Raw genomic sequence first — 21,825 nt, forward strand, 5'->3', positions numbered from 1 at the left:
AGTACACAGCGTGGGAAGGCAGACATTTCATCTCTTCCCCCAGTACACAGTAGCTTGCCAGCCTGCACTTTCATTTCCCTTTGTGTCTATTGCAGAGTGGATGATTTGGCCACTTGACTCCTCTGAAGGAGGGGCTATCCTCAGGCCAATACCCGCGTGAGGCACCACGTTGCAAGCTGCCACGTGCTGTTTGATGCTGCAGAAATGTCTCCACGAGTTGCAATGCAGCCATTTTGACTCTTCTTTTGCCCTTTGCATAATCATAGCCAGGGCCCGTTCATGGATGAGGCAGTTCTGCTGCGTAGGGTGCATGTGAACCACCCCAAATGGTCACGAGAGACGAGGGTAGTAAAAAGCTCATTTAATGTATAACCCATTTCAAGGGGTTCTTTGGATTAGGGATGTGAAAGGTTAACCAGTTAACCAGTAAGCAACCAGTTAACCAGGGGCCATGGGCAGGGGAGCTACTGCAGTCCCATGGGACCTGCCACAGACAGGGGCTTCTCCAGCCATCTCCTGCCACAGACAGGGGATCAGTGTCCTGCGATCCCAGGGACACTGACCAGCCCCAGTCCCTGTGTCCCATCCTCACTCCAGGGAATTGGCTCAGCCCATGGTGTATAGACACCCTGTCTAACTAGCCACAGATTCCGGCTTTCTCACACCCTCCCTGCCCCTGAGTGTCTTTGTTCCACAGATGCCCTCGTGGGCCAAGGGAAACTGCAAGATGTCTTTGTAAGTGCCCCCCAAAACTCCCCAGCTCTGTGCCTTGCCTCACCCCACACCAATGCACCATGCACCCCCTCACTGCATAGGAATACCCCCTGCTGTCTGGGATCAGGACTGTCTGGTGTGTGGCTCTGTGTGTTTGTGTGCTGGTTTTGACTCACACACATAGTGACTCTCTTCCCTCCCTACCCCAGGAGCCCAACCCCCGCGCTGAGGGACTCACCTATGCCGAACTGGACCCCCCAGCGCTGCAGACTAAGCGGGGGGCCCTGTCCCCAAACCCATCCTGTATGCCGCAGTCAGCACCTGTCCTCTGCCCCCATAGAGGAAGTCACTAGATCAATGGGGCGGGGAGGATGGTCCCCAGAGAGTGATGCAGTGACACCCCCCAGAGAACAGGCTCAGCTTATGGTCTCTCCTGAATCCCTTCCCCCGCCCGCATCTGGTACTGCCCCACCCAGTCATGCCTCACCCTCAGTCCCATGGGTACATGCGCTGGTCTCAGATTCCCTCCCCTCTCCCTGTGGGCCCCCCCCTGGTCTCAGACCCACCCCCATGGGCCCACCCCCTGGTCTCAGACCCACCCCCATGGGCCCACCCCCTGGTCTCAGACCTACCCCAATGGGCCCACCCCCTGGTCTCAGACCCATCCCCATGGGCCCACCCCCTGGTCTCAGACCCACCCCCATGGGCCCACCCCCTGGTCTCAGACCCACCCCCATGGGCCCACCCCCTGGTCTCAGACCCATCCCCTTGGGCCCACCCCCTGGTCTCAGACCCATCCCCTTGGGCCCACCCCCTGGTCTCAGACCCACCCTCATGGGCCCACCCCCTGGACTCAGACCCACCCCCATGGGCCCACCCTCTGGTCTCAGACCTACCCCAATGGGCCCACCCCCTGGTCTCAGACCCACCCCCATGGGCCCACCCCCTGGTCTCAGACCCACCCCCATGGGCCCACCCCCTGGTCTCAGACCCACCCCCATGGGCGCACCCCCTGGTCTCAGACCCACCCCCATGGGCCCACCCCCTGGTCTCAGACCCACCCCCATGGGCCCACCCCCTGGTCTCAGACCCACCCCCATGGGCGCACCCCCTGGTCTCAGACCCACCCCCATGGGCCCACCCCCTGGTCTCAGACCCACCCCAATGGGCCCACCCCCTGGTCTCAGACCCACCCCCATGGGCCCACCCCCTGGTCTCAGACCTACCCCAATGGGCCCACCCCCTGGTCTCAGACCCACCCCAATGGGCGCACCCCCTGGTCTCAGACCCACCCCAATGAGCCCACCCCCTGGTCTCAGACCCACCCTCATGGGCCCACCCCCTGGTCTCAGACCCACCCCCATGGGCCCACCCCCTGGTCTCAGACCCATCCCCATGGGCCCACCCCCTGGTCTCAGACCCACCCCCATGAGCCCATCCCCTGGTCTCAGACCCATCCCCATGGGCCCACCCCCTGGTCTCAGATCCGCCCCATTGAAACATGCCCTGGTCTCAGATCCCCCCTGTCCACTCCTGTCTATCTGCAATACTCACTGAGGAAGGCGATGGTGAGAGCAGATGCCATAATGGGCCAGTGAGGGGCACCAGCCACACCCCTTTTCCCAGCTCCACCCAGCCTCAAATAAGGAGTTCCACTGCATCCACCACCCCTTGTTTCTCATCTGCAGGCAAAATCTCATGTGGTCACAGTTACCAGAGGTCTCTGCAAAACCGAGGAAACCCTGAAATCATCAGCCTGGCCAAATGTCCAGCAGCCCCAGCTTGTCCATGTCTCTGTGGGGAGGGAGGAGGGAGGTCGTCTTCTTTGGGGAGGGTACACTAGGCTGGGAGCCGGGTTGTCATAATCAGCAGTGCTGACCAGTGTCTGGTGACTAAGGGGTTAACCCTGTAGCTAGCCAAGTATCAGGTGGTAAGTCAATAACAATGCAGGTAGAAAATTCAAACTGAAAAACAGGGGTTTTCTCTCTCTCTTCTGTGTTTGAGAGGTAGAGTAGTCTCCTCCAAGACTGAGGGAAATGGGAGAACGGGAAGCGACTGTCTAGGAAGGAGTACGGCAGAAAGGGATCTAGGGGTTATAGTGGACCACAAGCTGAATATGAGTCAGCAGTGTGATGCTGTTGCAAAGAAAGCAAACGTGATTCTGAGATGCATTAACAGGTGTGTTGTGAGCAAGACATGAGAAGTCATTCTTCTGCTCTACTCTGCGCTGGTTAGGCCTCAGTTGGAGTATTGTGTCCTGTTCTGGGCACCGCATTTCAAGAAAGATGTGAAGAAATTGGAGAGGGTCCAGAGAAGAGCAACAAGACTCATTAAAGGTCTAGAGAACAGGACCTATGAAGGAAGGCTGAAAGAATTGGGTTTGTTTAGTTTAGAAAAGAGAAGATTGAGAGGAGACATGATAGTCGTTTTCAGGTATCTGAAAGTGTGTCATAAGGGGGAGGGAGAAAACTTGTTCATCTTGGCCTCTGGGGATAGAACAAGAAGCAATGGGCTTAAACTGCAGCAAGGGAGGTTTAGGTTGGACATTAGGAAAAAGTTCCTAACTGTCAGGGTTGTCAAACACTGGAATAAATTGCCCAGGGAGGTTATGGAATCCCCATCTCTGGAGATATTTAAGAGTAGGTTAGATAAATGTCTATCAGGGATGGTCTAGACAGTATTTGGTCCTGCCAAGGGGGCAGGGGACAGGACTCGATGACCTCTCGGGGTCCCTTCCAGCCCTAGTATTCTATGATTCTATGATTCTCTCTCCAAGAACGGATTTCTTAGAATGTGTAAGTAGGGAAAAGTTTAGCTAGTCCGTCAGGATTTGTTGTTTTCCTTGTTTGGGGATTTGGAAATAATGTCTAAGCTGTTAATTGTGTTTTTCTTTTTTCTTTGTAACCAAGTTTTAGCCTATGAGGTTTCCCTGAGTATGTTTATCAATTAGGTGGCTCTTTCCATCTAACCACTTTACTGTGCTTGCTACTGTAGTTTTATTTTGATAATAAAGAATTGTTGTATCTTGTAATTAACCGGGATTGGTTGATTGTTGTGTCCTTAGGACTCAGTGCCTACTTACAAGGGCAGAGTTCATTGTTGTCTGTGAATCTCCTGTTTTCCCAACTCCAAGTAAAACAGAGCTTGGGGCATGGGGAGAGTTTTACCTTAGGTAGGAGGTTTCCCAAGTGATCTCTTCCCTGGTTTTCTTGGATTTACTTGGGTGATGGCAGCGGATTCCCCAAAATCTGGGTATTAGGATTTTTTTAGGGGGAGGTGTTGTACCAGAGCCTGCAGAGGCAAGATTCTGGAGTGCTTTTGAGGGACCCACTTCTGCATTCATCATGCCAGAGTTGGGGACAGCCTTGACACAGATGTGTACAGGATCTGAAATTCAGTCTTTGACTGACCATTTAAAGGAAGGTGTCATAAGGCATGTGCATGAGGGGGCAGAGTTAAGGGTGTTTGGGAAACAGTAAGTGGCATTTCTTGGTTCCGGAGAGTTTGACTTTTCAAAGCCTACTGCTTAGCCTGCAATCCTGCCCATGTGCAACATGAGCCCTGGCACCATGAGAAGAACAGGTGTGATGGGGAGAAAAGCAGGTGTGATGGGTTTGCTGCTCTTTCCTGCATAGCTGAGTGGGGATGGCAACTTTGCAGCTTTACACTCTTGCGCAATGCCGTTATTCCTGAAAATAATCGGCGTAACAGCATCGCGCAAGAGGGTTTTTCTTGCACAAAAAGGGGCCGTGCAGACAGCTCCTTCTGGCGCAAGAGCCTCTTCTGCAAAAATGGTGGCTCATTAGGTGATATTCCACGCTTAGCCTCATTTGCATATTTCTCAGGCAAGAAGCGGCGAGTGCAGACATAGCCTGACTCAGCCAGCCGCGAGTGCAACAGGGCCTCATTTATCCCATCAAATGCAGAGGGGCCAGATCAGAGCAGCACAAATCCAGATTCTCTGGGGAATGGGGCAGTGCAAGGCTGCAGCGCCACCTAGCGGCCACAGGAGGAATTGCCGGCCCTTGTCCCTGTGTGTGCTGGTTGGGAGGTTCCCATGGAAAGCAGCACAGTAGAAGGTTGGAAATAAAGGGCTCTAGTGCCCCCCAGGAGTGTGTGGCCCCAAGGACCATACGAGAAGGGGCTGTCGCCCTGAAGCGGGTTCCCCCAGGGCCAACGGGCCAAGTGTGGATGTGACCTGTGGGCCCATGAGAAGGGGAATGATGTTGGTCTCCAAGGGAGGGGAACACCTGGCCTGGGGCAAGTCCCTTCAGCTGAGCCTGCCCAGAGATGCTCTCAGCATCCGTATCGTTCTGCAGATGGCGGGGGGGGGGGGGGAGAGGGGGAGGGAAGGGGCTGTCTGTGTGTTGCTGGGGGAGGCTTATGAGCCTGGCTCCCCACAGCAGGTCTAAGGGCTGCCCAGGCCCAACCAGGATCTGCAAACAGAAAGGGCTTGGTTCTTAGCTGTTACATGGGAGTTCTAGTTCCCAACCTCCTCCTCTAACCCTTAGTCCCCACTCCCCTCCCAGAGCTGGGACCAGGGCCAAATGTGCCTGACTACTAGCTTACTCCTGCCAGGTAGCCAGCAGCTGCACAAACACAGCTTATGTCCCTCTCTAGGGGCCTAGCCACACACCCACTGGCAGCTCAGTGGGCAAGGTTTATGTGGCACATGCGAAAGTCCCTGAGTCTCTCCTGGTTGGTGACCCATTGGGTTGAATGGAATTTCTCTTGCTCCCATTTTCTTTTGAACCTGGCTGATTTAATTCACAGGCTGACTAAAGACCCTTAGAACCAAGCACTACAGTGTAAAGCCGCCAACACCGCTCAGCTATGGTGCAAGGGGCAGTGAACCCAGGTGTTCCCCTTCATGCCCATTCCTCGCATGGTGCCAGGGCCTGTGTTGCACGTGGGCAGGTTTGCAAGCTGAGCAGGAGGCTTTAAAGAATCAAAGCCTCCAAAGCCAGGAAATGCCACTTACTGTTCCCTAAACACCCTTAACTCTGTCCCTTCACTAACAGGCCTCACAACAGCTTCCTTTAATTGCATGATCACTTCCTGATTTTATTTACATGAGTCACCAACCACTTGGATCTAGAAACAAAGAAAGGGGGAGGGGAATCGTCATGGAAATAATGGTCAGTCAATGATTGAATTTCAGAACCTGTGGTCTCCTGGCTCCCCACAGACAGAGGAGACTTCCCTTTCTCCCCACAGGGATACGGACAAGCTGGAGCTGCAGGACACTGAGCCAGGCTGATCATTTCCTCGGTTTTGCAAAGACCTCTAATTAACTGTGATTGCACGAGATGTCGCCTGCCGATAAGAGGCAAGGGATACCAGAAGAGATGAAATATTATTGACTTCCTGTAGCTGCAACCACCAGCTGAGTACCTTATTTGAGGAGGGGTGGAGCTGCGCATTAGGGGATCGGTGGTACCCTTCACTGTCCCATTATGGGATCTGCTCTCACCATCCTTTTCCTCGGTGAGTATTGCAGAGAGCCAGGGGCATGCGCCTGTGGGGAGATCTGAGACCAGGGCATGTGCCCATTGGAGGGAAACTGAGGCATGTGTCCAATGGGGAGGGTATGGGTCTGAGCGGCTGGATGCGGCAGAACCAGCTGCAGGAGGGTTATGGGGAGACCATAAGCCGAGCCTATTCTCCCATGACAACATGCTTTACTTAAGAACCTTGGGTGAGGGACCTTGTCAGAGGCTTTCTGGAAATCTAAATGCACTATCTCCACTGGATCCCCCTTGACCACATGATAGTTGACTCCCTCAAAGAACTCTCGCTATTAGTAAGGCATGATTTCCCTTTACAGACACCATGTTGACTTTCCCCAACAAATTATGTTCATCCATATGTCTGACAATTTTATAATTGTCACAGACTGGCCTGACCGCATCCAAGCACACCGAGGTGGGGCAGAGTCCCTGGTCCCATGGTGCAGTGGGGGGAAACTGAGGCACGGAACAAGGCAGGGTCACCCAAAAGGTGCAGAGTGAGCCAAGGGTGAACCCCACATTAACATGCCCATCCCAGGACCCCACTCCTCTACCCTCTCCTCTGCTCCCAGTGGACATGCCTAACGTACACATTGCGGCTGCAGTGCGGGCATTTTGCCCAAGAACAACTGTTCTTGTGCAAAAACTTGTGGCGCGTTTACACTGCACGTGAATTCTTGTGCAAGTAAATTTGCAGTAAAGCATCAGAAAAGAGGGCTTCTTGCACAGGAGTTATTCCTCTCCCCACGAGGAATAAGCCCCTTTTGTGCAAGAGCTGTTGTGCAAGAAGGCAGCGTGGACGGGCACCAGGGGCTTCTTGAGCAAGACACTTTTATGGCTAAAATGGTCATCAGAGCTTTCTTGCACGAGAAAGCGTTCACAGTGCCATGGACACTCTTGTGCAAAAGCACATGGCAGGGTGGAGGTGCTCTTGCACGAGACCTTTTGCGCAAGAACTCCGGTGTGAAACAGTTCTTGTGCAAGAAGCCTGCAGCGTAGGGCAGGGAGCAGCCTATGGGGCTACTGGAGCTGCTGGCTGCAGGATGCCCAGTCAGGGAGTGGGGGGGACCCCTAGGAATGGCTCCAACTTCCCAGAGGGGTGGCCAGAGGCAGGACATTTGCCTGGCAGGGTGAGGTGGGGGGGCAGTGACCTCACAGGGGCTTTGGGCAGCCCTCAGCAGATCAGGCAAAGGGCAGGTGGGGAGGTGGTGACCTCACAGAGGAGCCCACATCTCAGGCTGAGAAAAGGGGGGGGCGGGCCCAGGGGACTTTGGAGACCCCCGGTTGCTTTAGCTCTGGTGCGTCTCCTGCTCACAGTTGCTTTGTCCTCTGTGAGTTCCACATCCGGACAGCGTTTTGCAGAAGGTAAGAGCCCCCAGGGGTTTGGATCCCGCCCGGGGCCGGCTGGGTTCCAGGCAGGCCCAGCCCTCGGTCAAGGGCCAGAAGGTGATTCCTCACCTGGGCTGTGTCCTTAGCGCCACTGGGGCTTTCTCCTGGTTGGTTTCCCTTTTCCTCCATCCCGCCCACATTTCTGCTCTGTTCTTGCCTCTTCTGTGACCTTCCCCTGCTGCCCCCCCAGCTTGTGACCCAACAGACTAGCTGAAGGAGGGGGGGTGGTTTGCAGGAGCCGTGGGGCAGGGGATGCAGCCCCCATTGTGGGGACTGGGGAGGTGGGGCTGGACCAGGTCTATGCCGGTGTCTTTGGGGAGAAGGCTCCACCCCCCCCCCCACACACCTTAGACTCTCCCCTGATTGGCCGAGCAGGGGCTGTTGATGGGCAGGAGACTCAGGTCCTTGCAGTGCCTGTGCAAGACCGAGCCGATAAGCAAGGGGCCATTTGGGGGCTGGGGGCAGTCGCTCTGGGGAGCTGGAACCCCTGGATTTCGCTCTGCAGGCTGCGCCCCAAGCTCCCCTTTGCTCCCCTCATTTGCAGCATGGCCAAACACATCAGGCTGTGGTTCTGGAAAGCCCTGAAGATGGCCCCAGGGCCGGTGGGAAGCAGCTCCTCCGTCCCCGCGGGCGGGGAAGCTGAATCCCACCAGCTCGGGGCGACTCGCCCACCGGCCAGGCCCCTCCGGACCTGGCTCCAGAGGCGGCTGGGAAGGCGGGACCCAGCCCAGCGGGGCAGCCGGGTAGGGTGGCTCTGGGGCCTCCTCTGTGGAGAGAAACACCTGCCCCAGGAGCCCAGCCCCCATTACCACCAGGGGGCATCGCCCTGCCCGGCCCCCGGGGACCTGCCAGTCTCCGGGAGCCCCCAGCCTCTCCGCACCAGCCCCTGCAGCTGTGGGTCCAGCTCAGTGAGCAGCAGCGCCTGGGCCTCCAGCTGCAGCCGGGCCACCTCCTGCAGCCGCTCAGACCCAGGTGAGGGGCCGTGAACATGCTGGGCCCAGGGGCTCACCCAGTACACGGGGGGGCAGCCCCAGTGTCTGCCCCGCAGCCAGGGCAATGGATGGGGGCGGGAGCTGCTGCTTGGCTCTCTTGTTCCTGGCGGGGGCTCTGCTGAGGGCGTTGGCAGATGTGAGGGTGGAAGGGGGATGGGTCCCTGCGAGGGGCGTGTGGGGCCCAAGCTGCCCTGGGTCCCTGACATGGGGGCGCGTGACCCCTGCTGGCCGCTGGAGTCACCCTGGTCCCTTCCCTCCCGCACAGAGCCCCCCTGCGCCTCGGCGGAGCTCTGCCAGGAGCGGATGGACTCCCGGGTGGAGGAAGGGGCCATCTATGATATTGAAGAGCAGCTCCACACCCGGGACACGGTAGGAACCTTCTCCACACGGGGGGGACCCGAGATTGTCCGGCCCCTTCCCAGCACGTCCCCCCCTCCGGGAGGGGCTTGTCCCTGGGGATCCCCCTGGGGCCCCTTCTCCTGCATGACCTGGGCCCCCCAAGCTGAGGTCTCTTGTCATGCACCAGCTGGGCCCCCACAAGCCTGAGGAAGCAGTTGGGGGGGGAGTGTGGGTGCTTGGACAACCGGCAGCTCCCACCTCCACTCCTGGGAGGCCTGAGCCCTGCAGCTGTCCGTGGGGGGCAGGCAGGCCCCAGGCTCACAGACTCTCTCTGGGGTGCAGAGCCCAGCCGCCCTGCAGCGGTTCCTCCTGGCCGTCCCCCCCGCCTGCCTCGCCGCCCTCCAAAGGGGCGAGGACACCCTGGCGCCGCGCTGCTGCAAGGACACCATGATGGCCAGGATCGTGGTGAGCGAGTCGCGGCGGCCGGGAGGAGGGGAGGGGATACGTGGGGTGGACAGGGATCTGCCTGGGCCATGGCGGCGCGTGGGGGTGCTGGAAATGAGATGGGTGGGGCCAGGAGTGCTGGAGGGGGAGGGGGAGGTGGACATGGGGAGGGTGGGCGGGGATGCTGGAGGAGGGAGGGACACAGAAATGGGGCAGGTCTGGGGTGCTGGACAGGGAGGGGGATTCGGAACAGGGAGGGGTCTCCCCGGGCCATGGGGGGGGGAGCTGGAAGGTTAGCAGAGCGGGCTGCTGAGGATGCGCCTGGGGAGCAGGGATGAGGAGGTTCAGAGGCTGGTCACCAGGGCAGTGAGGGGCAGGAGACGGCCTGGGGACAAGGATTGAGCTGGTCCCGGTTTGGGAGGGGGGTGCTGGGAGGGGCCCTGTGCCGGGCAGGGGGGCTACAGGCCAGCGGGAGGCAGTGGGGTTGGATCCTGCTGGGTGGGGGCGCTGGCCGTGTGAGCGTCTCTTGGGGGCCCCAGCCTCACACGCCCCTTTGTCTCCTTGGGTCTCACAGGAGATCATGGAGGACTCCCCCACCCCACTGGTCTTGGCCGACTGCCTCAACGCCGCCTGCAGCCTCAGGTACCGACCCCCCCCCGCCGACTCCCCCCCAGAGCAGATCCCCTGACCAGGGAGTGGGAAAGTCTCTGTCTCCTGGGCTATGTCTAGACTGCAAGCCTCTTTCGAAAGAGAGCACCCAGTGAGTCTGGATGCTCTCTTTCGAAGAAGCCCTAGTTCCATTCAAGAACGCCTTCGTTCGAAAGAAGCACTTTGCAAAGAAGGCGTTCTTCCTCGTGAAATGAGGTTTACCGCCGTGGAAAGAAAAGCCGCGTTCTTTCGATTTAATTTCGAAAGAACGCGACTGCAGTCTAGACGCAGGTGATGTTTTTTCGGAAAAAGGCTACTTTTCCCGAAAAACCCCCTGAGTCTGGACACAGCCCTGCTGCTGAATGAACAGTCTCTGCCCCTCTCTCCTGCCAGCACCTTGCAGCCTCCCCTACAGGCCCAGCTCCTGAGCCCCCTGCTGAGGGCGGCCGTGGGACAGACTGTGTCTGGGGACTGGCAGCAGGAGCCCATCCACACACAGGTACGTCCCTCCGGGCCCTGCTCCCGGGCTGGGCTGGAGCTCCAGAGAGGAGTGGGGGCAGGGGGGCAAGCCTCCTCGCCGAGTCCCCAGACACCGCCAGGCTGCAGCTGATCATGGAGGTGAGCCCCGTGGGGGGGACGGGGCCATTGTCCCTGCTTCCTCGGGGGGCCGAGAGAGGAGCTGTGTCAGTGGCTGGGGGGGGGGGGGGCACAGTCTGAGAGGAGCCCCAGGCTCTGCCCAGAACCGGCGCCTCCCTACGGGTCCTGACCTGCCTCTTTCCCCCCCAGCACCTGAGCCCGTGGCTGGAGTCCCGCCTGCCCCAGGAGCGAGCCAGGGCCCTTGGCAGCACCACGGCCCTGCTGGGAGTCGCCACCACCCTCCCGGGGTTTGAGGTAAGTGACCTCGGAGCCGGGGGGTCTGGGGCTGCAGGGCGCGGGGCTGGGAGCGTCCCCGGGAGGCAGAGCTGGGAATGGGCCGGGAATGGGCCGCGTTCTCCTTTCCCCGGGGAGGGGCGACCCTGGGCCTTTCCGGGGGGCACCTGGGCCCCAGACTGGGGAGTGGCCGTCAGTGGATCCCCTTGTTCCACCCCCGGAGTGACCCTTCAGTCGGGGCCATTGCTCAGGGTTGTCTCCTCGCAAGGCCGGCCCCGCCCCGCCCCGCCCCGCCCCGCCCCGGGAGGTGTCTCTGTCCGTCCCCGAGCTCAGAACCGCCTCGGCGGCCGTTAGCATGGGACGTGCAGCCCCAGGATGCTGAGGGACCCCCCCTCTTCTCTCCCCTCAGAACTCCGCCGACTGGCCGAGGATGGGTCACCACGTGGGTCCCCCTCCCCCCAACCCTCCCAATTGTATAGAATGTATTTAAATTCGGATTAAATAACGTTTCAAAAACCATTTGGATCAGGCTTTGTCAATAATTTTTAATGGGGGGGGGGCATTTTGGCAAGTGGTCAAGGGCCACATTTCTACCGAGGAGTTTGGGGTCTGGGACGGGGCGGTTGGGTGCAGAAGAGAGCTGAGGGGAGGAGCCTGGGTGCGCACCGTCCATTGCATCATCACGCGGCGCCATTGTGCTAGTGCTGGAGCTTGGGTGACTGGTTTAATTTGAATGTTTACACAGATTAGGTGTTTTAACTTTAGGAAACTTCATTTTCAATAAGGTCAAATGTTAATTTCTGTCTACCACAAAGGGTTTCAAAGTTTTCTTTCTTAAAGGCAGGGATGAGGAACCTTTTTTGTCTCCAGGGCCACTGACCCCCAGAAAAACCAGTTGGGGACCACACACGAGAAAAGCAAAATACAAAAACCCTTCTTCCAAAACCCACAAGCCTCACTGAGGTGAGGGGAAGGGACAGGGAGGACTGAGGTTCGGGGATCCCTCATTTTTGGCCCCCCCTCAGATTGAGAGGGACCCGCAAATGCCACTCTCCCTGGAACCCAGGAGAGTTAATCTGTGCTGGGGCTGGAGTGCCAGGGGAGTGAGATGTCTCAGTCGGGGCCACATTCGTGAGGCTTGGGGGGGTTGGAGGCGCCAGGGACGCATTCAGATAGAGCAGGGGAGCCGGCAGGGACCCTGAGAGGAGAAGTGGGAGTGAGAGCCCAGCCGGGGAGACACAAGGAAACCAGAGTCAGTCTAGTATCTCTCAGGCAGCTGGGGTAGACACCCCCCACCCCAAACCCTAGCCTCCTGTTGGATCCTCCTCCCACAGTTAACTGCCTCTGAGTCTGCACCCAAACTCCCATCGCTGCCCTGAACCTGTCCCAGAGCCTGCAACCCGCAGCCTCTCCCGCGCCCCACTCCCCAGCCATCCTGCACCGTAACCCCAGCCTCAGGCCAGCGAACCTGAGTGAGGGTGGGGGAGCCCAAGCAGCAGAGGGAGGGGGGAGTGGAATGAGTGGGGGCGTGGCCTCAGAACAGGGGCAGGGGTAGGTGCGGGGAAGGGGGCGGGGCAATGGTAGTGGCCTCTAATGCCCACACCCCTCCCTTCGGCATCGCTTATGTCCCATGTCCGCCCCCTCCTGAGCCCACAGCCGGTGCCAAGGCCTCGTGCCCAGGGCGGGGTCGCCCCTGTGAGCTGCCAGCCATACTGGGGAGAGGCGAGAGGGTCTGGGCTGCTGTGTCCGTTGCTGGCTCCTGTCAGGCCTTTGCACCAAGTCCTGGTGCAGCCTGAGCAAACCTGGGTCCTTCCCTGCTCCTCCAACACCACCTGGGCAAAGGGAGGAGAGTCCCCAACAGCCTCTGTCACTTCGGCCTCCTGTCGGGGGAACATGCCCCCTGCAGCATGATCCCCTGTAGATCTAGCCCTCTGGGCACTCACCCAAGGTCTCTACACGGCAGCTGCTCTGTGCCTAGTGCTGGCACTGCAGAGCCATTTGCCACTTTGCACCCGACTGTCACCAGGTCCTTTCCATTTGCAGGGCCGGCCACATCTCCTGCCCGCTAGGCCATTGGCTGCACCCTCGTCTCGCTCCTCCTGGTGTCTGTATCCGTCATCACCTTGGTGCTGGAGAGATGGGGCCTGCCCCAGCCTGCCGGGCTGCAAGGGACTCCTGTTGGGAGCAGCTGCATGGGAAGCAGAGGCCCAAGAATGGGAGAACCCTATTGACCTGCTGTGAGCAGGAGACGGGGGTGGGGAGGGGGCTGGGGAGGTACCTGTACTCAGCTCTGAATGGGGGCTGGGGAGACACAGACACTGCTGATGATTGCTGCACTGTGGGCCCCTGGGTTACAGTCTATGCCCAGGCAGCTCCTCCAGTCACTGCCTGTCACATTACTGGATCTTGAGGGGAGCAGCCAGATCACTGCTGCACCCATAGGTGGGGGTGTTGGCCCCAGAAAATGGTAGAAAAGGGGGCCATGTGGGGTGCTGAATAGAAGCTTATTATCTGATAGTCCTATGTAAGCTATTTATGTGGTTGTATAACGTCTGTGTGTGTAGTTAGGAATCTGTAGTCTGTGTGGATCCTGAATATTTCTCTGCATGTGGTTGAGCATTGGGCAGAGCCCGGCCTGTGGACATGCTAATTAGCGAGGCCCTGTGGGACAATGGCACTGAATGGGCCAAGGACACACCTAAAGCATGAGGGCGGACACCTAAGAGCGGCCAGCAGAGAGAGGCTGAGGACCAGGTGATCTCCTGCAGCCAAGAAGAGGCCAGGAAGGAGGGATAAATAGGCCATGTGGTCGATGCCATCTTGGTTCTCAGCTCAGCACTTCATCCCAGAGGCAGCATTGCAGGGATCGAAGAGCCCGAGAGACCTGTGAACCCATCCTGACCCTAGGATGTGCAACAAGAACTCTTAAACCAGCAGCTGTAACATCTCTGCTAGAGGCTGCATCGAGAACTGGGAGATTCGGTGCATGTAACATACTATTCCTTTAACAACCTTACTCTCATGCTTTTCTTTATTGTAATAATAAACCTTTAGGTGTTAGATGCTAAAGGATTGGCTCAGCATGATTTGTGGGTAAGATCCAGAGGGTAAATTGACCAGGGATCTGTGGCTGGTTTCTTGGGACCAGACAGAACTTGTTCGGGGTAGGTGGGATTGGGTGCTAGGACCCCCACCGGTGTATGAGGCCCGGGGCCATCGGGGGCATGGATATTGCTGGGGTGCCGGAGGGGTTTTGCTCGTGAGGCTTCAGGCAGGCAGCTGAAGCGCTCTGTGGGACTGGTTTGTGGCCTGTGTGGAGAGGTCACCAGTCTGGGGGCTGTAAGGAGCCCCGGATTTGAGCAATTCGCCTTGAGCAGACGCCCTCAGCTGTGCCCAGACACGGCCCGGTCCGTCACACTGCCCCTCAGCCTGCAGGCCTCTCCTCGCTCTCAGCCAGGCCAAGGGCTGAGCCCTGCTGTGGCCTGCCCCAGCCAGCCAGCCAGCCCAGCTCCTCCTCCTGCACAAACAGTCCCGCCTGCTCCTTTAGCAAAGCAGAGCGGGCTGGTTGTGGAACTTCTGGGAGACTGAGGTTCAAGTCCCAGGTCTGCTGCAGAGCCCTTGGCCCTGCCACTCCCCTGAGTGGGCCTCAGCCCCCGTGTGTGAAACGGGGACACTGATTCTAACTCGTCTAAGGGGAGCATTTTCAAAGCCCTAAGGGAGTTGGCAGCACAAGTGTGTGACTGTGCTTTGTGCCCACTCCTTGGTGCTCCTAAATCCCCCAGGTGCTTAGCTTGGGAGCTTTTCCGGGCAGGGGCTGCGGCTAGGGTTGCCAGGTGTCCCGTTTGAACCGGACAGTCCAGTATTTGAGCTTTCTGTCCAGGAGATAAATTGAGAAAATATCTCAATTTTCTAAATAAGATGTACTCTAGGTTGTGATGCAATGGCAAGTATGTCTGGTATTTTTATTGACCATCTGGCAACCCTGGCTGCGGCTGCCTCTCACTACTCTGGTGTGGACAAAGCACTGCAGTCATCCGGGGACCCCGCCCCCAGAGACGCTCTCCCTCTGGGGCAGGGTCCTTTAATGCTTTTCACACTGACATAGGCTACGGGACAGCCCCTTGGACACGGGCATGAGTGTCCCCGCGGGGCGGTATCCCCCGGACGCTGCGCAATGCAGAGAAGAGGGGTGAGTCCTGGGGGATTGGTGGGACAAGAGACGTTCCGTTATTTTAACCCCACCCGCTATAAAGCAGCAAAACCCTGGGTCCAGGTACTCAAAAGTGCAGGGCTCTGCTTCTGCGGGATTAGCCGCCCCTTCTCGGCTGGGAACACGCAGGCGAAGCATCAAAGGGCTCCCACCCCACTGAGATGGTGACTGCATGTCTCGGGAAGGGAAGAATCCAGCCATGGGGGGGGGGAAGGGATCCCCTCTGGCACTGACAGAGAGGCCCAGAGACATGCAGAAGGAAAGTTCGGGAGGGAGGGGGCAGAGATACCAGGTAGGGAGTAGGACGGAGGTGCAGCTAACTCTGGTACTCGTGACACCCAGACCCCATCTCTCCCCACCTCCTTGGACCCAGGCAGCACCTGCTCCTTTTTGTCTCCTCTCCCATTGACTGCCGCCCTCCTCACCACCAGGTCTCCCAAAGGTTCCTCTCCCCAAATGTTTCCCACTCCCCTCCCACTGTTCCTCGCTCCCAAATCCCTGGGGTCCTGTCAAACAAACGTCTCTTCCTCCCTCCTGTGGCTGGCACCTCCATGTCCTGTAGACTGGCCCCCCTCCCTTTACTCCATCCTTCACCAACCCTTCCAGCTCCTTGAGTTCCATTTCTTCCAGCCTCCACCCCAACTCCCTCCATCTGCATCTCCACCCCAGCCCTGCCTCCCAGCCCCGCCTCTTAGCCCCCGGCCCCAAACCTTCCCTTCCCTGGTTCTTCCCTCCCCAAACTGCCTGTTCTGGTTATTTCTAGGCCAGGGGTGAAGCAGTAGCCATTCTGCTGGGCACTCTGCAAACACAGAACAAGGACAGTCCCAGCCCCACGCGTCTGGCCCTTGAAGAACAAACCCAGAGGCAGAGGGACCTGGACAGACGGGATGGTGAGGGGCAATTTCCCTCAGCAGCTTGGGCCGTCCTGGCAGAATGGTGTCTCAGTCTCCCAGGAGATCACGGTAGTGGGAACCAACTGTCCATGTTGTGCTAGACAAGGGCGATAGGAAGCCGCTCTGGGGTGCCCCACTAAGCCTGGCGGGCTGGGGGCGGGGCTTTGGGTGCTGTCAGCACGCTGGGCTGCGCAGCCACAGTGTACTCCAGGGATCTGGTGGCCAAGTAGTGTAGTGGCTGCACTCCCAGTCCCCTGCCCTGAGCCTCCAAACACCCCCCCCCCCCCACCTACCCCTGACTCCTGCACCACAATCCCTGCACTACGCCCCCCCTCACTCCTGGACTCCCTGCCCTGAGCTCCCCACACCCATACACTCCCCAGCCCCCTGTCCTGAGCTCCACCATACCCCTTCCCTGAGCTCCCCATCCTCCCACACTCCCCACCCCCTACCCTGAGCTCCCCCACATCCTCACACTCCTCATCCCCCGCCCTGAGCTCCCCATACTCCCACATTCCCCATCCCACTGTTCACCAGGTCCTGATGAAATGCATCCCAGGATACTCAAGGAGCTGATAGAGGAGCTATCTGAGCCTTTAGCTATGATTTTTGAAAAATCATGGCAGACAGGGGAGATTCCAGAAGACTGGAAAAGGGCAAATATTGTGCCCATCTATAAAAAGGGGAATAAGAACAACCCAGGAAACTACAGACCGGTCAGTTTAACGTCTGTCCCAGGGAAGATAATGGAGCAGGTAATTAAGGAAATCATATGCAAACACTTGGAAGGTAATAAAGTGATAGGGAATAGCCAGCATGGGTTTGTGAAGAACAAGTCATGCCAAACTAATCTGATAGCTTTCTTTGATAGGATAACGAGCCTTGTGGATAAGGGAGAAGCGGTGGATGTCATATACCTAGACTTTAGTAAGGCATTTGATACGGTCTCGCATGATATTCTTATTGATAAACTAGGCAAATATAACTTAGATAGGGCCACGATAAGGTGGGTGCATAATTGGCTGGATAACCGTAGTCAGAGAGTTGTTGTTAACGGTTCTAAATCCTGCTGGAAAGGGATAACAAGTGGAGTTCCTCAAGGGTCTGTTTTGGGACCCGTACTGTTCAATATCTTCATCAATGATGTAGATATTGGGATAGAGAGTACGCTTATTAAGTTTGCAGATGATACCAAACTGGGTGGGGTTGCAACTTCTTTGGAGGAGAGGGACATAATTCAAAATGACCTTAGCAAGTTAGTGAAATGGTCAGAGGAAAACAGGATGAGGTTTAATAAAGAGAAATGCAAAGTGCTCCACTTAGGAAGGAACAATCAGTTCCATACATACAAGATGGGATGCGACTGTCTAGGAAGGAGCATGGTGGAAAGAGATCTAGGGGTCACAGTGGACCACAAGTTGAATATGAGTCAACAGTGTGATGCTGTTGCAAAAAAAGCAAATATGATTCTAGGTTGTATCAACAGGTGTGTTGTAAGCAAAACTCGTGAAGTTGTGGTACCGCCCCAGGGTCAGGAGCATGTCAGGTCTCTTCAGACATGCATGTGCCTATTGGGCCACGGCCCCTGGGTGTCACGCAGCTGGAGCGTGGCATGGCATGTGCTTGCACGTGCACAGGTGTCTGTGTGATCCGTGGGAGGCATGGCCCACGTGCGCGGTCCCTGGTCTCCCTCCCGCCTCCTCCCCCGAACTACTTAATTGGAACTACTTCCCCGGTACGGTCTCCCTGGATGACCCTGCCGACTCCAGTGCTGGAACTCCTTGTGGTGGCCCCTCCGGTGTGCCCAGGTCAGGGCCCTCCAGTCCCGGCTCGCTGCCTCCCGGGCTGGCACGGACCGCCCCGCCCCCCAAGAGTCGGTCGAGGGCAGGGAAGTAGGGGCAGGTGGCACCCCTGCTGCGGCGCCGCCCCTGGTGGCCATGGCGTACGCCTGCCGCAGCTGTTTTACTTTCAGGTGCTCCCACGGCAGAAGATGCAAAAGGCCCTGGAAGGAAAGCCCTCCTGCTTTTTTACCTCGGGAGGATGTGGGCTACCAACCGAAGCTCTGAGCCAAGGACTGAAGGACCCGTCCAAGCCGTGGCCGTACTCCCGAGACTTGACCGAAGCCAGCTCTCTCTTCCATGACTGCTGCAAGCCTCAACCGAGAACGTGGCGAGTGCTCCCACAATTCCCTCTCCCCCTTTCCATTGAGGATTCTGAAGGACCGTCAGCTGGTGATTTTTGGCTCTGACTGTAAGGGATGAATTGAGCCGGGAACGTAGCTGGTCCTCTTGGGCTGGGCAGAAGCTTTTGATGGGATGAGATGGGTTTTGGTCAGCCGGCGTGTGCCTAAAGAGCGTGGGTGGTGGCGATGCGGGAGAAGCGGCGCGTCGGAGGGAATTGCTCGCGTGTCCTGTTGTTGAGCAGTATGGCGAAGGCAGAAGTTCTCTTTGTGAGGGGTTTGGCGTGCCTGGGAGTAGTAGAGCAAGGCCAGTGTTGATGCTGTGGCAGCTCTTTGTCTAGGCGTTTTGTCTAGGCCTGAATGAAGGCTCTGGGTAGCGTGGTCCAGAAGTGCTTTGTTCCACGAGCGTCTGGAGAGCCTCCCTGGCGCGCTCCCTGAGCGGGTCCCGGCGGCCCTTGTGGGTGGGAAAAGGGCAGGAGGAAGCCCTGTTGCCTGAGGACAGAAGAGGAGGCCTCCGTGCCTCCCACACAGGAAGCGGGGGGCTGCCGAGGGATTCCCCGCAGGCGGAATCCTGGCCTGGCCTTTAGCTACTTGCAGCCTGGAGTGAAGGCGCGGAGTCAAAAGAGGCCGGCCCACACGTAGCAGAGGATGGTTTCGATCCATCGACCTCTGGGTTATGGGGCCAGCACGCTTCCGCTGCGCCACTCTGCTCCCTTTAGGCTAGACTGCCCGCAATCCACTCTAGCACCTGGGCTGCACTGGCACGGCCAGGCAGAGGAGCAGGCTGCTAGGCAGCGTTTTGGAAACCCCTTTGAGGGCTCTGTGGCGCAATGGGTCAGCGCGTTCGGCTGTTAACCGAAAGGATGGTGGTTCGAGCCCACCCAGGGACGTGGCAACGCTCGGCCTCCTGGCGCTTGCTAGCGGGCTCCCTTTTGCCACCTCCAAGCCATCCCTCTCGGCCTCGGTGAGGTCACCTTGTGGCCTGCAAGGTTCAGGGGCCGTGCCGTGCCACAGGAGCCCGTCTCCCAGCAACCGCGCCGGGGCCTCGGCCTCAGGGCTTAAGCCCCGAGCCCAAGCGCGAAAGCTCCAGCCGGGCAGGTGTCGCTCCCCTCCCGCCTCTACGCCAGCTGAGAGGGAGAAACGCACGAGCCGTGCGGGTTCTTAGCCGCCTCCCTCCTGCGGGCCTGTTTGCTGCGCAGACCTCTGGGCCTGTCTCATGCCTCCCCTGGGAAGCGTGGCCGCGCGAACTGAGCCCCAGTCGCAGCTCCTGAGGTTTCCTGTGCAGCCTTGGACTTGCATGGCTGCCATGGTTTCTCTTTGGAAGGGACTCGGTCCCGCTTGGACAGGCGACTCGCCCGTGTGACTCTAAACGCCATCTTGTGGCTGTCTTTTTCCCCCACAGCCAGAACACCAGGATTCGCCTCCCACGGCAGAAGATGCAAAAGGCCCTGGAAGGAAAGCCCTCCTGCTTTTTTACCTCGGGAGGATGTGGGCTACTAACCGAAGCTCTGAGCCAAGGACTGAAGGACCCGTCCAAGCCGTGGCCGTACTCCCAAGACTTGACCGAAGCCAGCTCTCTCTTCCATGACTGCTGCAAGCCTCAACCGAGACCGTGGCGAGTGCTCCCACAATTCCCTCTCCCCCTTTCCATTGAGGATTCTGAAGGACCGTCAGCTGGTGATTTTTGGCTCTGACTGTAAGGGATGAATTGAGCCGGGAACGTAGCTGGTCCTCTTGGGCTGGGCAGAAGCTTTTGATGGGATGAGATGGGTTTTGGTCAGCCGGCGTGTGCCTAAAGAGCGTGGGTGGTGGCGATGCGGGAGAAGCGGCGCGTCGGAGGGAATTGCTCGCGTGTCCTGTTGTTGAGCAGTATGGCGAAGGCAGAAGTTCTCTTTGTGAGGGGTTTGGCGTGCCTGGGAGTAGTAGAGCAAGGCCAGTGTTGATGCTGTGGCAGCTCTTTGTCTAGGCGTTTTGTCTAGGCCTGAATGAAGGCTCTGGGTAGCGTGGTCCAGAAGTGCTTTGTTCCACGAGCGTCTGGAGAGCCTCCCTGGCGCGCTCCCTGAGCGGGTCCCGGCGGCCCTTGTGGGTGGGAAAAGGGCAGGAGGAAGCCCTGTTGCCTGAGGACAGAAGAGGAGGCCTCCGTGCCTCCCACACAGGAAGCGGGGGGCTGCCGAGAGCTTCCCCGCAGGCGGCATCCTGGCCTGGCCTTTAGCTACTTGCAGCCTGGAGTGAAGGCGCGGAGTCAAAAGAGGCCGGCCCACACGTAGCAGAGGATGGTTTCGATCCATCGACCTCTGGGTTATGGGCCCAGCACACTTCCGCTGCACCACTCTGCTCCCTTTGGACTAGATTGCCCGCAATCCACTCTAGCACCTGGGCTGCACTGGCACGGCCAGGCAGAGGAGCAGGCTGCTAGGCAGCGTTTCGGAAAGCCCTTCGAGGTCTCTGTGGCGCAATGGGTCAGCGCGTTCGGCTGTTAACCGAAAGGATGGTGGTTCGAGCCCACCCGGGGACGCGGCTACGCTCGGCCTCCTGGCGCTTGCTAGCGGGCTCCCTTTTGCCACCTCCAAGCCATCCCTCTCGGCCTCGGTGAGGTCACCTTGTGGCCGGCAAGGTTCAGGGGCCGTGCCGTGCCACGGGAGCCCGTCTCCCAGCAACCGCGCCGGGGCCTCGGCCTCAGGGCTTAAGCCCCGAGCCCAAGCGCGAAAGCTCCAGCCGGGCAGGTGTCGTTCCCCTCCCGCCTCTACGCCAGCTGAGAGGGAGAAACGCACGAGCCGCGCGGGTTCTTAGCCGCCTCCCTCCTGCGGGCCTGTTTGCTGCGCAGACCTCTGGGCCTGTCTCATGCCTCCCCTGGGAAGCGTGGCCGCGCGAACTGAGCCCCAGTCGCAGCTCCTGAGGTTTCCTGTGCAGCCTTGGACTTGCATGGCTGCCATGGTTTCTCTTTGGAAGGGACTCGGTCCCGCTTGGACAGGCGACTCGCCCGTGTGACTCCAAACGCCATCTTGTGGCTGTCTTTTTCCCCCACAGCCAGAACACCAGGATTCGCCTCCCACGGCAGAAGATGCAAAAGGCCCTGGAAGGAAAGCCCTCCTGCTTTTTTACCTCGGGAGGATGTGGGCTACCAACCGAAGCTCTGAGCCAAGGACTGAAGGACCCGTCCAAGCCGTGGCCGTACTCCCGAGACATGACCGAAGCCAGCTCTCTCTTCCATGACTGCTGCAAGCCTCAACCGAGAACGTGGCGAGTGCTCTCACAATTCCCTCTCCCCCTTTCCATTGAGGATTCTGAAGGACCGTCAGCTGGTGATTTTTGGCTCTGACTGTAAGGGATGAATTGAGCCGGGAACGTAGCTGGTCCTCTTGGGCTGGGCAGAAGCTTTTGATGGGATGAGATGGGTTTTGGTCAGCCGGCGTGTGCCTAAAGAGCGTGGGTGGTGGCGATGCGGGAGAAGCGGCGCGTCGGAGGGAATTGCTCGCGTGTCCTGTTGTTGAGCAGTATGGCGAAGGCAGAAGTTCTCTTTGTGAGGGGTTTGGCGTGCCTGGGAGTAGTAGAGCAAGGCCAGTGTTGATGCTGTGGCAGCTCTTTGTCTAGGCGTTTTGTCTAGGCCTGAATGAAGGCTCTGGGTAGCGTGGTCCAG

The 21,825-nt window shown here is 58.4% G+C and overlaps 1 non-coding gene across 1 annotated transcript; it reads left to right on the top strand.

The window, feature by feature from the left end:
• Window positions 1-20,629: 20,629 nt before the first annotated feature.
• On the top strand, window positions 20,630-20,703 carry TRNAN-GUU (transfer RNA asparagine (anticodon GUU)). Its single transcript has one exon. It is a non-coding gene; the product is annotated as a tRNA-Asn (tRNA).
• Window positions 20,704-21,825: the final 1,122 nt, after the last annotated feature.

This window comes from Pelodiscus sinensis, chromosome 25 (assembly GCF_049634645.1).
Source record: "Pelodiscus sinensis isolate JC-2024 chromosome 25, ASM4963464v1, whole genome shotgun sequence".
Classification (NCBI taxonomy): domain Eukaryota; kingdom Metazoa; phylum Chordata; order Testudines; family Trionychidae; genus Pelodiscus; species Pelodiscus sinensis.